Source organism: Chlorocebus sabaeus, chromosome 15 (genome assembly GCF_047675955.1).
Source record: "Chlorocebus sabaeus isolate Y175 chromosome 15, mChlSab1.0.hap1, whole genome shotgun sequence".
NCBI lineage: Eukaryota > Metazoa > Chordata > Mammalia > Primates > Cercopithecidae > Chlorocebus > Chlorocebus sabaeus.
The window spans coordinates 40905563-40922584 of NC_132918.1; the positions used below are offsets into that span (position 1 = coordinate 40905563).

Consider the following 17022-nt stretch of genomic DNA (forward strand, 5'->3'; position numbering starts at 1 on the left):
ACTTGTGAAGAACCTTTATTCAAATGGCCATGTATAAAAGGCACTATTAAAAGCACAGTTGCCCAGGGTTTAAAAAAAAAGAACTACAAATGATATGTTGATAAAAGAGATAAAGTGCTATTAAAACCACAAAAGGCAGCAAAAGTGTGAAAGACAAAAATAAAAGCAAAAATCAAGGGCAACAAATAGAAAACATCACAAATACGTTAGATGTTGATGCAGTTATATCAATAATGACTGTGAATATCAGTCATGTAAATGCACTGCCTTAGACAGTTTGGGGTGCTGTAAAAAATTCTTACATACGGTAGCTTACAAACAACAGAAATGTATTTCTCACAGTTCCAGAGGCTGTAAGTGTGAGATGAGTGCCCGCGTACTTGGGTCCAAGTGCGGGCCCCCTTTCAGGGTGCAGACTGCCAACTTTTTGTTGTATCCTCTCATGACAGAAAGAGAGAAGGAGCACAAAGTGGCTGAAGATAGGTGGCTTTCCTGGGCAGCTGTCTTTGATCATTTGAGCTCCTTTAATTGGGCCACGAGTTGGAGTTATTTGCCTTTAGTGTATGAAGAAGAGAAGGAGTGAGAGAGAGCAAAAAGCACTGTAGGCTATTGCAAGGCCAGGCTGGAAGGGGTTCATAACTCATGTCTATATTTCATCTGTCAGAAGTCTTTTATATGACCCAATCTGACAGCAAAGGAGTCTGGAAATGTCATGAAACACACGGATTTGAGAGAACACTGATGGTTTTCACCACACCATCTGATAGGACTTGTGTGAGAACTAAGTGAGTAACATGTATAAAGCACCCACAAATATTTTATTCTTTTATTTAGATTTTCTTGGTTTTGTTTTTTGTATTTTTTGTATGTTTTTAACGGGGAGGATGCCAGATGACAGAGTATTTATAGCTTTATTTAACGCAAATAAAATGTGTACATGAGCTGTCTATTAATTTTTCTTGCTGTGCAGCCTGGCAGTGGGACTAGTGACTCTGGTGGGCTGCCGGGCTAGTCTCTCCACAGTGGCTTTAATTGTTCTTGGAGAAACGTGTTGAGCAATCTCAGCACAGTAAGATTTGTTGCATATCAGCAGCACTTTCAGCTCTTTGACATTTTGGAACAGGAATTTTTGGAAGCCACTGGGGAGCACGTGCTTTGCTTCTTTTCGCTTCCCACAACCAGTGTTGGGGGTCAAGGTCTTGCCTTTGATTTTTCTCCACATCCTGTTTTCAATACCTCTGGGTTGCTGCTATGTGGGTACATTTAATTTTGATATGTCAGTCTGACTGGTGAAGGATAAACTTCTTGGTCCATTTTTGATGATCTTGGGCTTCACGAGGGGTCTAACGGTAGCCATGGTGTCAAGAATGAGATGGCTTTCACCTCTATAGGCAACACCCAGGAAGAGAGGGGAAGATAATTTCTTTTTAACTTTTGATATAAAATTAATAGATCTTCACTATAGAAAAATTAAATAGTATACATAAGCAAAAGAATAAAACAAAAGTCCCCAACAATCTCAACCTCTAAAGATAATACCTATTAAAACATGAATCTTTTTTCTTTTACAAAAATAAGATTTTATTATGCATATAATATTAGAAGCTTTCTTTTTAAAATTATCGTTTACTGTGGTATAACTCCCTTGTGTTATTATATTCTTTTATAGATCATCCTTTTCAATAACTATGAAGTAGTGAGTCTTACAGGTGTACTATAATAGTCAAACACTTTACCAAATGTTGGGCATCCTTACTATTTTAATTAACACTGTGGTGAATATTTTGTGCTAAATCCTTGCACATCCTCAGCTCTTCCTTTATTAACATGGGTTTTTTTCTACTTCATTTGGCTCTCTGTGTTTGAGCTGGGCATACATAGCAGAGAATGACTGGCTGGTCATGCTGGTCACTTAACCAACCATGCAGATTGGAACTGGTGGAACAAGTTGGGTTTATTGCTGTAAAAACCAGTCAACCATAGCTTTGACTTTTAGAATTATTACCATTCCCTGGAGATTATGCCCCAACTCAAACCTTCTCTGGCATACATATTGCAAGAACTGCCTCATGCATTATCTCATATTCTTAAGAGAATACACTGTCATCTTTGCCTGAGTCAAGAGGAGGCCCTGGCAGCATGGTCTATGTTACTATTTATAAAGCATGTTTTATACATGCTAGAGGGTGCCAAATGTATTAAGTCAATGAAAGTCATTTGCACAATGCATATGGGATCAGGATATAAAATGATTTGAAGTCCTTTTTTGGTACAGAGAATATTTTTATGTTATATAAAATCTACAGATCAGCTTGCAAACAGAATTTTTAAAAATCTGGCAAAAATGTTTTTGTAAGGACCATTCCCCTTCTCTTGGATCTTTTTTTAATACTCACCTTTGATTAAATAAATTAAATACTCAGACAGCAGTTAGTAAAACCCTTAAATGATTGTGCCACCAACCACTATTTTAAAAACATCTCAGCTCCTTGGTTGCCTACATTGCCTACACAGGATAGAGTCCCAACCCTTTAGCACTTGCAGTTTCTGTATCCTTTCAAGTCTGGTCCCAAACCTCCCTTTGCAACTTTATCTCTGCCTGTCAATCCTTTCTTAGTGTCCACTATGGATTATAACACTTTACATCACGATTGGTTTAAAACTATCTTTCCCTCTCTATAACTTCTTTTTTTTTTATTAACCATAATATCCTGTCCCTCTCCTCTGCCTACATCTAAGAACCTTATACCTGAAATACAGTAAGTAATCAACAAATGTTTGCTACTAATAATAGCTAACAAGATAAGAATGGCTAGCATTACTATGTTCTAAGACCTTTGCTTATGTTATCTCATTTAATCCTCACAACTTTATGAGAGTGACACTATTATTATCCCCATTTTATAGATGAGGGAACTAAGGCACAGAGGTTAATCAACTTGGCCAAGATTCTAACAACAGATGACAGAACTGGGATTTGAACCTAGGCAGTAGTAAAGCTCCAAAATCCTGGTTCTTAACCTACACTAAATGAAATTCATTGCAAAATGAAAAGTATTCACCATGTCATTGGGACAGAGACCACATGAAGGGGAGCAGTATAGTTTTTTTGATAGATGCACAGCTCCACAGATGGACTATTTTGGTTTAAATTCTGTTTTTACAATGAGCAGCTTTGTGAGTTTGGAAAATTTAAATTTTACTTAAATTTTCTAAGCCTTGTTTCCCCATGCATTAAGTGTGAAGAATAGCAGCCCCAATCTGATAAGATCATAGTGAACATTAAATAACATAATCAATACTGTGTACATATAGATATTATTACCAGCTCAAAGACCTGAATTTATTGCTTTTTGCTGTCTTGGAGTGAATATTCCAAATGCTTTGGCAAACAGGTCATTCGTTCCCCAGTCACCTGCTTCATGCACAAATCTGTGCATGTGTGTATATTGGTCACACGCACAGGTGAAATGAACATGGAATTACAAGATTCCTAATTCAACTAGATGGCCTTCCAAAGTGCATTCTGCGCTAGTTATATTTGTTAGGGCTTTTCAGGGAATCAATAAACAGTGCTTCAGTGTCACAACACAACAGCTCTTGGAGACATTCTGGTTTCAACATTCCTTGAATCAAAGATCAAGGCCTTTCCTAGCCCTTAGGCAGTCATGAGAATTTAGAATTAGAGAAAAGATTGGAGCTCCATCCAGAATCTAGAAAAACACCCTCCCTTCAACTGATCCACTATGACACCAGCACCCAGCATCCAGCCCACAAGCCTGGCTAAGCTTGACTTTCCAGAGACTAAACTCTCATTGGGTTCTTCTCCTATCAGGAGGGAGCTGGATGGGATTTGCCCATGACCTCATATGTACTCTTGTTATATTTCTAGTGGGTCCAGGCAGCTGTGCCCTGAAAATACAGCTCTGACTAGAGGAAATATGATCTCTTTTCTTTCATCACCCATGCTGCAAGCTAAAGCTGAAGGTAAACTGAACTTCTGAAAAGGAAAAGAAGAAATCATCCAGCCCAATTCAGAAGAATGCTGGGAGAGAGAGAAAGGCAGAGTAAACAGTTTTTAAAGGCAAGGCAGCAATAGACCATGGCAATGATCACAGTGGATAAATGCAGAGCCCCCAGCCTACACAGATGGGGAGCTCACCTCCTGCACCCCCAACTGCAGGCAGGACAGTTGCTAAACAGCCTTAAATTCAGTCTGATACTAGTCAGGCTCTACTGATGAGAAAGGGCTTGGAGCATATCTTAAGCTGCCTGGGGTCATATGAGTCAGCTGTACTTTCAGAGGAAGTGGTCACTGGGAGGGGAATATAGAATCATAGATGTTAGTGTTGGAAGGAATTTACTCAGTTCTGCCCCCTCATTTTGCCCGGGGAGGAACCAAGGGTCATATCAGAGTGAGTCCACTTGCCCAACATCACAAAGTGAATTTAGAGCAGAGCATGACTGTTAATCCATCGTCCTATTCTGTCCCTTTCCTCCTGACACCTTCCCCCTCCTGCAGCTCATGTGTGGCCCTTCCATCCTGCCCTCTAGTCAAGCCTTTATCATAATGCAGGCTGCATATTGGAGCTGTGCCACCCCGTGTGCTGCAGAGTGGAGGAGAACACATGACAGCAATACATAGGAAATGTCATGGCGTCTGTTTTTCCTTCCACTTGTGGAAATTAACTTCATTTTGGATCCCATATATGGGGTTAATTTTCCACCCAAAGGAGAGACTACAGAGCTCCCAGATCAAAGACAAGAACTGAGGGCTACATCACTCAGGGAGCTTTTCCTAAGCAAGCAGACGGAGGTACCAAATATGTTTCCAAACACTGGACACATTTTCTTTTGTTACATATGACTAATGCTTATCAACATTTTCTTAGCAAGAAAAGAAAGAGAATCAATGTCAGAATGCTTCTAGTAACTTTCATCGAGTACTTATTGTTTGCCAGGTAGTTTTATTTCATCCTCAACAACACCATTTAAGGAAAAAAAAAAAAAAAAAGGAAATAGAAGCACAAAGGGATTAAGTAACTTTCCCAAAGCCATGCAATTAGTAGTCTGACTCCAGGACTTGATTCTTCATCATGCTTTCAACTCTCTTGTAAGACTGCATATAATTCTTGCTTTAAAGCATAGATTTAGTCATTCTCTTCAAATTTCTATTCACTTCGTGAAGTCTTAAGTAAAGAACCCCTCTTGTTATTACTATTGATCAATAGCTGAACTAAATCTAACAGTTCAGATGCTGGTGTTCTATTGATTTGCAGTTCTCACAAAATGTTCCTTTGACAAGACTTCTTTCTGTTTAAATGTGCTACAGGCTATGTAACCAATGTTAGCATGTCGGTATATTTCCTTCCAGTCATTTTCTTTTTTTTCTAATATGATAAAAACCACAACCACATTCAATTTCTTGACTGCTCCTTTACCATTTTTTAATGAATAAATAAATAAATAACGTTTCATTGAGTAGCTCTTACATTATAAGCTTATGATGATACAAAAGTAGGGCACATAAAACCTTGTGATGAGATGTTTGGGCTGTTTCAAAATTCCTTATGTTATCCACAACTGCAATACATTATTATTTATTTACTAGATATATTTTATTCCAGGTTAACAGAGATTTTATTCTCTGAAGGAGGCTCAAAGCAGCGTTTGGGTGTTTATGAGTTCAGGTGGGAAGAGTTGAAGGAATGCATCTGGGTCATGAGCCAACCCAGAAGTCTCAGTAAGTTCAGTGAGCAACATGAAAGGCCTGCGTACGTCAGAAGCAGCAACAGAAGCAGTTGCCACACCAACCAAGAGAATAAGTTCAAGAAATTTCAGAAAGCCCGAAACATCACTAGGTCTCAATGTCCCAAGTAAAGAGAAAACTCTATTTCAGGAACACTGACTACCAATCCACACGGAAGCAGTTTTTCTGGAAGTGAGATAACAGTTGTGTTTTCCAGATTACTCAGGGCATTCTTAGCTCTTTGTGATCAACAAAATTGACAGCATGCATGCACATCCACACAATCCAGAAGTGATCACTTTCTGCTCATTCATGTAACTGAGGTGGGAGACCTTGGGATGATGAGGCAGAAAGGCCCAGATTAGGATCTCAGCTTTACCTCTTCCGGCAATATGACTGTTAGTTAACATGACTATTTCTCAGTTTTCTCACATGTAAAATGGGAATCCCATTTAAGAGAATGAGTAAATAAATGAATTTTAAAAAATAAAAACAACAAAACATTACATAAATGTCAGCTCTTAGATATTGTTAGAAAGCACATAGAAATGCTGACTATTTTATAATCCTTATCCATCTTGGAGGCTTAGGGTGGAAGTGGTTACATAAGTATTTTATACTCATTTAATAGGGTAGGTTGAGATTTTTCAATGGGAGATATTGATAAATGTTTTATTTCCCCTGCTGTAGGAGTCTCTTTTGAGACTCCTATCTCCCCCCCCCCGACCCCCCAGACATCCTAGTGGTATTCGAAGTCCAAGCAGTGGTGTCTCCAGAGCCCTGAGCAGCTTTTCTGTTGCTAGGCCCCAGGAAGGCCCCCTGCCTTCCTATTGGGTGATATGCTAGCCCACTTTTGTCCAGTTACTTATCTACAGGGTCTCTGTAGACATTTGAGCTTGTGCTCTTCCATTCTGGGCAGTCATGATTGAAGCTTGACATTCTCATTTCATTGTTCATCCACACAGTAAATTCAGTTACCAAATTTTTTGGTTCCATTTTTTCAGTTGAGTGTCTCCTTTCTATTCTTACTGCTGCTGCTAAATTCCGTCCACATTACCTCTTGCTTTACCTGTTGCTATCACGGATTTGCCCTTCCTGCTTCAAGTTTTCCTTTCTTCAGTCCCTCCTACAGATCACTGGAAGATGGATTATATTCCTAAAATTATGTCACATTTTTGCCTCAAAACAATTTATTGTCTCCATATTCCTTTATGAATTAAATACAAACTTTCCAACATGATAGTTAAGGCCCTTTATACAACATCCATGTAGCAGAAACCAATAATTTGTTCTCTCCCCCTCCTTAATAATAGATACGCTTTCCTTTGCTGAATGTTAGCCAGACACTTGGCTGCTCTGAACAAGGACTGCATTTCCCAGCCTCTGTTTTAGTCAGGTATAATCACGTGACTTAATTCTGCCAATGAGATGTGAGTAGAAGGGACATGTGCAACTTCTGGGAAGTGCCTTATGGAGAAGATTCCTGTCTTCTGCTCTCCCTTCTTCTTCCTGCTGCCTGGAATGCAGAAGTGGTGGCTGCATGAGTCTTAAACTATAATGTGGAAGCCACATGCTGAGGATGACAGAGCAATGGCATAGCAGGAGCCTGTTCCCTGGCCCCATGTGTCACTGCACCAAACTGGTGTCCACTTGTCTGGAGCAGTAAGACCAAACATCCACACTGAGGTTTGCAGTGGGAGAAAGGAGTGTTTTTATTTGCAGGGCATCAAGCAAGGAGAATCGGGCAGCTCATGAACCTAAATATACTTTGACTCTGTGGTTAATAAATCTTAGCAATTCTGTTTTGCAAATGAGGAAACTAAAGCCCAGAATAAACAGTATTATTTCAGGAAATTGTGCCTCATTACTAGATATTATCTAAAGATTTTCATCATAACCAGTTTCCTGCATCCACGAGGGTCTTATTTCCCCTATAATCATTCAATATTTCTCAAAATATGGTCTGTAAAAGACTATAGACTTAAGATATGGATCTGGGGCCCTATATTTTATGTCTATGAATTAGACTCTCTGGGAATGGGATTCTGAAATCTACATTACAAATAAACTTCTCCAATGATTTTACACACACTGAAGTCTGAAAACCTCAACTATGCTGTAATTAACAAACATTAATCCAGAAGACCTCAGCTCTTGACTAGGCACCAGAAACTCCCATGGAAGTTGAATTGCCCTATTATTGGGCCTCAAATTCTGAGGCAGCAGCTTTGGGGACTACTTCATTCCACTCTCATCTAGGACTCAACCATTCACATTGAAAGTATTGGAACTTTAGAGGACTACATATTTGGATAAAATATTCATATTTTAAATGATCACACAGGGCACTGAATAGTGTGTTCTACTAGGCCATCCTGCTGTGGAAGAAAGAAAGTTGGAATACTACATTTAGGGAAGATTTTTCACGGGATTATGTGTATTTCCCAAAAAACTACCAGAAAAACCTGTTGATCAAGCAAGGCTAAGCTTTTCATCCTCTTGTGGAAAGAGAAAACACCACCTTGGCAAAATCTTGGTTGTGTCTCAAAAGGGGAAAGTCGGGAGAGGATATTTATAGTATTTTAGTACCTGGGATGGATGACTTTTATGGCAAGTCTTGCAAGGCAGGAAACTAGGATTGGGCAGAGTTTATAATACAATATCTTTGGGTTGTTGGGCACAGTGAGGAGAGGGTATAGAAGTGAGTATTGATGAACAAGCTGTTACTCTTGGTAAGTCAGTCATTTAATTGGTTCTCAGTCAGCCTCTGGGAACAAGAATTTCCTGGAGCAAGTAGGTAAGTTATTTGGTCTGGTCCTAGGATTGTTGAACACAGAAGAAAAGTATGCTTATTTCCATTCTAATTGAAATAAAAAATATTTGTGCTGAAGCCTCAATTATCCCTAAAAGTCTATTTTCTGGAATTTTACTTTCTGCAAGCACTATGGTAGAAATAACATTTGTATTTTATTTAACAGTTTACAGAAAGAAAACACACACTTCGTGTTTTTTGATACAACCTGTGAGGTAGTAAAACCAGGTGATTTAAAATGCCCAGTTTACAGGTGAAGAAATTAAAACTCAGAGAAATTATGTAATTTGCCTGAAAAGTAAAGTGTTTTATATAGGAATTGTGTCCTGGTATTCAGACTCCAGTATTCATACCCTTTAACAGTACCACGAATAGGTTTGATTATGTCACAATGTGTTTTGTTGTTATTGTTGTTTTGTTGTTATTGTTGTTTTTTTTTTTTAATGTTGCAGAATCTGGGGAGAGTTCTTTAAGCTTGATTAATGTAATTTGGTTATAGGAATGCCGAAAGGAATTCATTATAACTTGGCCACAACTACAAACTTCCAGAATCATGGATCCTAGAGAAGAAACTATAATGGGCCAAGAGTAGAGCAATAATTAGCTAAGTATAAATCAACCAAGAAATAAGAAATAAACGATGACTTCCTGAGTGCAAAAGGCACTGTCTACTTAGTCCTGGTTGCTACCAGCTTGTTAATACAGACAACCTAGAATCAAGTACTGTGAATTCCAAATTATTAACTCCTACAAACTGAAATGTGTTTTTTGAGTATGCAAAGGCCCCCAAGGCTGACCAGGAAGTTATAAAGTTTTTCAAGTAGAAACTTAGTGGTGGGGCTTAATGAGCCATGTCACTTCCATTAATGAAATGAAATATGCCACATTTCCAAATCTCCCTTTAAATTGCAAATCCATCTAAATGGGTCATTTCAGATAAACAAATGCCACAATTTCCCTCTGGATTGGAAAGTACAGTCTATGATGATCTGGGGAAAAAGCCCACGAAGTCAAATAAGGGAATATATCAGAGATATAGTAGATGTAACATACATAATGAACTATATCTTGGAAACTGAATGTCCAAACAGGTTAAGTAAATATCCACTGCCACTTGAAGGGAGAAAGAAATAAATTGTCCCATGTGCTTTTCCCAAGCAGGGCTCATACTCTAAATCAGAGTCTCCCAACTCTCATTGTATTTTACAATCACCAGGAAAGCTTTGAAGATTCCTGATATTCAGGCTTTACCCCAGACCAAGTGGGTTTTAAAACTCCCCAGGTGATTCCATTGTGTTACTAGAATTGAGAACAAGTGGCCTAAATCAGTGGTCCTCAAAGTGCAGTCCCCAGACCAGCAGCATTGCCATCACCGAGAAACTTGTTAGAAATGCAAATTCTCTGACCAGACACCAGCCCCTCTGAATCAGAAATTCTGGGGCTGGGACCTAGCAATCTGCGTTTTAACAAGCCCTCTAGGTGATGCTGGCATATGTTGAAGCACTTTTGATAAGTACTTCTCTAAATAAAAGGGCAGTGTTCCTCCACCTGCAGCTTAAGAGAACATAAGCCTGACCTGCCCCAAACACTGTTTGGGACATGTGGTTTTTGTCTGAAGACAGATGCCACTATTGACACAACACCCAGGCCTCTGGCTTTAAAGTAAACTGTGAAGTGCCATGTTATCTATAAAGTGTGGAGCTTAAAGGTGGAAGGGAACAACAGAAATCCCTGGCCCCAATTCCAAGGCTGATCTTATGAGGCAGGCTAGTCCCAAATAGTGCACCTACCGGGGCCACGGTCAACATTTGGGGTTTGCCTCCCAGCACACCCTTTCTTCTGACTATAGGGCCAGATTTTTGTTGATGAATCCATCCTCTCCCACTTTTAGTCCCCTTGGTGGGTCCCATGAGCGAGGTTGTAAGGTACATGGATGTGCTTTGGTCAAGGAATAGACCAAGGCCAATATCCAGGCATGCATGACTCAGCGAGTTTGGCAAGCAGGCACACACCTCCGCTTGTTATATAATCTATTTGTGTAAGCTCATCCTTTGCTCTAAGTCACAAAGGTATAATTGCCCTGCTAATGCTGTACAGGGACTCTTGGAGCTCAGCTAGGTTCAACATGGCTTAACATGGTGGGTGTGCTGGTGCCCAGAGAAAGAGAGAGCGAGCCAAAGTTGTCTGTCTTGCAGACGGACAGAAGGAAGCCACACAGCTCAGTGCGCTGGTGCCCAAAAAGAGACAGCTAAGCTGCTGATCCTGAAGGCAAGGGAGAGCTGGCCATGCAGCTGCAGGCGTGGGGGGCTGTAGGAGTCACAGTGTCAGAGCAAACAGCTGAGATAAAGGTGGACAATGTGAATAAGCTGCTGAGAGACCTACTGCTGAATGAAACCACATTCACCTGCCTATGCCCCCACCGAGTGTTCTTTCTGCTCATCCACCCACTCCCCTCGGACTTCAGCATGGGCCGAACCCAGACCCCAGGACCTGACAGAGGCCAATCGGGGAAAGGCTGTGAGGACTGCAGGCCCGCCTTTTTCTCTACTCCATCTCCTGCCATCCTCCTAGGCAACACCAGAATCACACTGGATGGCCATCTGATTCATTGGTCATGAATATTCTGAGTTTCTTCGTTCCCGATGACCTTCCCTTATACTCCATCTCACCCATTCCTGCCCACAGATCTTTAAATTCATGAATTCAAGTATCCTTTCTTTGGTCCTCAGCCTTCTCTCTTTTCAGTGTTTTTGCTTGGATACTCTTGTTTCAACTCTTTTTTGACCTCGCAAGCCCTTCTCATCTATTGTCCCTCACCTTCTTCCTCTATTGCTCCTCTTAATAAATGAATGCCCCCAGTCAATGGTAGGGAATAGAGAATGCATATGTTTTAGATCTTAAAGCACTCTTCCTGTAATTGTTACTTAAAATTCATCATTCTCTGCAAATCCCTGCCACCCTGCTATGATGGATAAAGTGTCCTTTCTGCCATCAAAGGCAAAGGTCCCCGTTTGTGCTCTGGTCCCTCTCTCCAACCATCTTCTAAGAAACCTTATGCTACTTGTTATCTGCCCTTATTTCCTCCTACCTTTTCAGTCTCATTCTAGCAACTGGGTCCTTCTCATCATCTGTTAAACACGTTCTGACAATTCTGATCTTAAACTGGATTTTTCCCTGTATCTCCTCCATCACTATTCTCTTCTCACCTTTCTGGCTCAATCTCCCCATGAGATTTGTCTACATTTCCTTTCTCAACTGATTCATCATTTGTTCCTTAGGACTTTCTGAACTGATATCTGTCTCTACCACACTAATGTGTCCAATAATATCAGTGTGGTTCAATTTAGTAGACATTCTTCGGTCCTCATTGTCATTGACTTATTAGAAGAATTTGACACACTAACCATGCCCTTCCTCCACTTCCTTCTTTAATACCCCCAACTGTTAACCCCAACTAGAAGATAAACTTCATGAAAACAAAGGCCTTGTCTGACTTGTACCTGCTGTATCTACATCCTAGAACAGTTCTGGCACTGTTCTATGAACAAATGAATCAATCAACTACGTAAATACTCATTTCATCTTAGTACATGAGGGAAAGTACAACATGAAAAGAAGGATAATAGAGGAATCTAAATTCATATTAGGAAGTGGCTTATGGGTCAGGAAGGCTTCTCCTGGTTTCCATGAACTACATGCTCTGACTTTTCTTTCTGTATGTCTGTCCTGTCATTTCCAATCTCCTTTGCCAGATGCTTTCCCCTTCTCTCTCCCTAATGTTTCATCATTCCTCAAGAATTGTCTCCAGACCCTCTTCTCACACTACATTTCCTCTCTAGGTAACTTCATCACTGTCACTGATGCCTTTACAACACTTCCTAGTTAGATGTCTCCAGTCTAGTCCTTCCTTCTGAGCTCCAGACCCATACAGCCAATATACCCCTGCCTGCCCAATGTCTAACAACCACCTCAAATGCAACATATCCAAAATTAAGACACAAACCAGTGCTTTCCAGTCCTCTATATTTGCTTCTTTTTCATGCTGTCTGTCTTAGCAAGTGATACCACATTATGCCTAGTTACTCATACCTAAAACTTATAAACATGAAGGAAAGTAAATGTGGAAAAGAACACAGTAGAGGGATCTAACCTTATATTACTTTTACTATCTTGGAATCAAGTATAATGATTTTAGACATTTCTGTAACAGGGATACTATCTTTCTTGGACTCATTCTTTTTTCCCTACATACTAGATATAGGTAATCTCGATTATAGTTCACATGTACAATTTTCTTTTTCAAATGTTTGTTTTAGCTGAAGTTATTAATTGCCTCTTTTTTTGACTCACTAGCTAGGTCTTCTCATACCTCTACTAGCTCTGTAAAACATTTCTAAATACAACATTTTTATTTTATTATAAATTAATAATTTATAATTATATATATTATGGGTTACAAACTAATATTATGATTTATGAATACAATGTGGAATAATTAAGTCTAGCTAATCAACATATCCGTTACCTCACTTATTATTTTTCCTGTTGAGAACACTTGAAATTTACTCTCAGCAATTTTGAAATGTACAATACACTATTAAATATATTCACCATGTTGTGCAACAGGTCACAAAATAAAACCTCATTCCTTCTGTCTGAAATTTTGTATCATTTGACCATGATCCCTTTACTTCTCCCACTCTCTAGCCTCTGTAACCACCATGCTACCCTCTGCTTCTGTGAGTTTGACTGTTTCTGTTTTAGATTCCACATATAACTGAGATCTTTCTGTGCCTGGCTTATTTCACTCAGGATAATGTTGTCCAGTTCATCCATGTTGTCACAAATGAGAGAATTCCCTTCTTTTTAAAGGCTCAATAATGTTCAATTGTATATATAAACCATATTTTCTTTATTCATTTATCTGTTGATGGACACAGATTGATTCCATAACTTGGCTATTATGAATAGTGCCGTAATGAACATGAGAATACAGACATCTCTTTGACAAACTGATTTCAAATATTTTGGGTAAATATCATTTCATGCATTAAGTGGAATTGCTGGATCATATGGTAATTCTATATTTAGTTTTTTGAGGACCCTCCATAAAGTTTTCCATAATGGCGGTACTAATTTACATTAACAGTGTAGAAGGGTTCTCTTTTCTCCACATGAACTCATTGTTTTAATTGTATTTTATTTTAAATGTTGAGGTTGAGAAATTTGCCACCATTCTGATCTCTAACACTTATGTGACATGCTTTTTCTCTGAAAGATTTTGAACTCCTTGATTTAGCTTTGGAGATCTTAAATTTTATGATGATGTGCCTTGATACATATTTTCTGTGCATTTCTGAGACCCTTTCAATCTGGAAACTTAGGTCTTTCAGTTCTGAAAATACTTCCTATATTATTATTATTAGAATTTTATATATTAATATAATTTTCTCTTTACTATTTTTAAATTATCTCTTTCTGCATCTAAAGTCTTGGGGCTTTTTGCATCATCTCTTTTTCCTCTAAGTTTTGGCTTTCTGTTTAATTTTGATCTCTCTCTTCTATACCAGAGGCTTTTCTTAAAGGCTGATCATCCTTGGATACCATAATTCAGCTTAAGCCATAATGTGTGTTTGGGTGGAACTTGTTGGTGGGTGGGCTTTAGTGTAGGGCAACTGCATGGCCATCTTGCTTTCTCACAGAGACATTCATTTGTCAGTTTCTGGGTAATTTCTCTGTTCAGTTTCTCCAGAAAGGATCCTCTGATCTCCTTCCTGGGTATGGTCTACAAGTTTCCTTTGACTTCCTGGAGCTGGTGATTGGGAGTTTCTGTGGTTGTACTTTTCAGTTAGCAGACTCACTTAATTTTCTTCTAATTCTGTGCCTTGGTTCCTAAATACAGTACCCTTCTAGCTCAATCTCTCCAGGGACTCTAACTTTTGTCTACTGTGAGGTTACCAGAGGGATAGTCTAGTTGAGATAGTAGGGGGAGGTCCAACTACTGCTTATACAGATCTTCAATTGCAATGCTTACAACCCTGTGCTCTACTTCTGCCTTTAGTGATAATGTATGCCTCCCATTCTGGAGCTTCTTCAGGGTCCCATGTGGTCACCCAGCTTGCTCTTCCTTGGTCTGTCTCTCTACAGGTGCTTAGGTTTGACTTGCATCCACTCTGCTAAGCCTCTTCCCACCTCTTCATTTGCTTTCTATCTTCATACTTGATGGTTCAAAGTCACCAAGGACTTTTGGTTTTACTTAAAATGGAGGTTCGCATTCCTTTGTTTTGTTCTATTCTAGTAATTTAGGGGGCAGTTTTTGAAAGAAGAAAGGCAGAAAGGGCTTTGCTTTACTCAGCAATCTTGAAACAAGAAGTCCTCACTTCTCCATTTTTGACTTCAGCAACTGGGTTAGATGTATCTGGCATTTGTCAAAATGAAGAAAGCTAAGAATAAAATAGGTTTGGAAAGAACCACCAAATTTTTTTTGGTCATGTTGATTTTAAGATGCCTTTTAGATATTTTAATTGGAGATACTGAGTAGAAAGTTGGATATAATGAATTTGGAGTTCCAGAAAGAAAGGACATAGACTCTATTTAAATAGAGTCACAGAATCAAATGTGATTACCCAGACAATCTGTACAGATAGTGGCGGGAAGAAAGTGCAGGCCCAGCATATAAACATCAAGCAAAGAAGGAGATATCAGCAAAGAAGACCGAGAAGGCACTGTTGGTGAGAGAGGCAGAAAATCCGGTGAGTGCAATATCTTGGAGGCCTAGAAAGAAAAGTGTTTGAAGGAGTTCAACCATATACTGTAAGAGTGAAATAGGATATAAACAGAGAGGTGGCCATTGCATCTGCCAACATAGAGGTTATTGGTGACCTTGACCAAGCAGCCTCACAGAGCAATGGTATCCAGAGAAGCTTGAAAGGAGTGGCCTGAGAAGAGAATATGAGTGAAGATGTGAGACCACAACTGTAGATGACATGCTCACCAACTCTCCTGCTATGTATGCCTTGTTCATCATTAAATCTTTAGCAACTAGCAACCACACATAAAATATATGTGGATCCACTGAAAGAATGAATCTGCTCCAAGTGTTCCTACAGTGCTAGGATCTTTTCTAAAGCATGTTCTTCCATTGTCTCCCACCCTAGTTTTTCTGCCTTAAGCACCGTCATTATCCCCTCTTTTGTGCAGACTTACCCCAATCTAATTTTCTTCTTTCCATTAAAACCAATCTCAAAAAGCAAGCAAGCAAGCAGGGGACCTAATTAAGAGCAAAAATAATATGATTATAACTGAGTAACTTACTAACTCATCTTGGCAAAATAAACAGAGAATTAAAATTCAACTTAGGATGGTGGTGCTATTATTTTAAAATGTCAACTCAAAATTTTTATGATATTTTGATTACATATATTAGTCAAACAATAGTGAAAGAAGAGGGAAAAAACTTGATCTCTAGAAAGAATCCAAGATCAGTCATCTGCATTTCAGTGTGGCTACATGTAAGGGATGACATGACTAAAGTTGCAGAAAATCTGTGCCAGAGAAACATCATATTAATGGTAATTAGAGTCAGCTCTTCATATATCTTCGGGTTCTGCATCCACAGATTCAACCAGTTGCCAATATGGCCAACCACAGATTGAAAATATTTGGAAAAAAAATTTAAGATAATACAACAGAAAAAAATTTAAAAACCCATATAGTATAACAACTGTTATATGCAATATTTGCATTATATTAGGTATTATAAATAATCTAGAGATGACTTAAAGTATGCATGAAGCTAGGCATAGGTTATATGTAAATACTACACCATTTTATATAAGGAACTTGAGTATCCACAGATTTTGGTACAGGGAGGGGATGTCATGGGGTGGGGGGAAGGAGGTCCTAGAACCATTCCCCAGCAGATACCAAAGAATGACTGTATACCTGATATGTAAAAAGGACTGACATTTGGGCAGAAATTTTGGCATCTGATCTTTCTTAGAAGCTAACACAATCCCCTTAGAGAGAAATGGCAGTGAGTGACTGGATATTGGCATGACAGGGTTCCTGTCCTTCCCATGACCTCCAGGTTCAGGGTGGCTTTACTAATTCCTGCGTTTCTTTTGTCCATAGTATTTTATGTCCTATAGAAATCCAGCCTTGCTTGAATATAAAATTTAGGTAACCTGACTCTTAGACAATAAGATAAGACATTAGTGCTCAGTGGGGCTCAAACCTCCATTATGTGCATTGTTGGGGTGATGGGAGGTGGTAGAAATAGGAAGCCGTTGGTGAAGAAAATGTAATGTTGTATTAGTCCATTCTCACACTGCTGATAAAAGTGAAACTGGGTAATTTATAAAGGAAAGGGTTTTAATTCATTCACAGTTCTGCAGGACTGAGGAGGCTTCAGGAAACTTACAGTCAGTCATAGCAGAAGGGGAAGCAAACATGTCTTTCT

The 17022-nt window shown here is 39.1% G+C and overlaps 1 long non-coding RNA gene across 1 annotated transcript in view; it reads right to left on the reverse strand.

The window, feature by feature from the left end:
* Positions 1-618: 618 nt before the first annotated feature.
* The window catches only part of LOC140713542 (uncharacterized), a 62547-nt gene continuing 46143 nt past the window's right edge, over positions 619-17022 (reverse strand). Inside the window, exon 3 of the long non-coding RNA XR_012095656.1 lies at positions 619-1385. This is a non-coding gene — a long non-coding RNA (uncharacterized lncRNA). The remainder of the gene's footprint in view (positions 1386-17022) is intronic.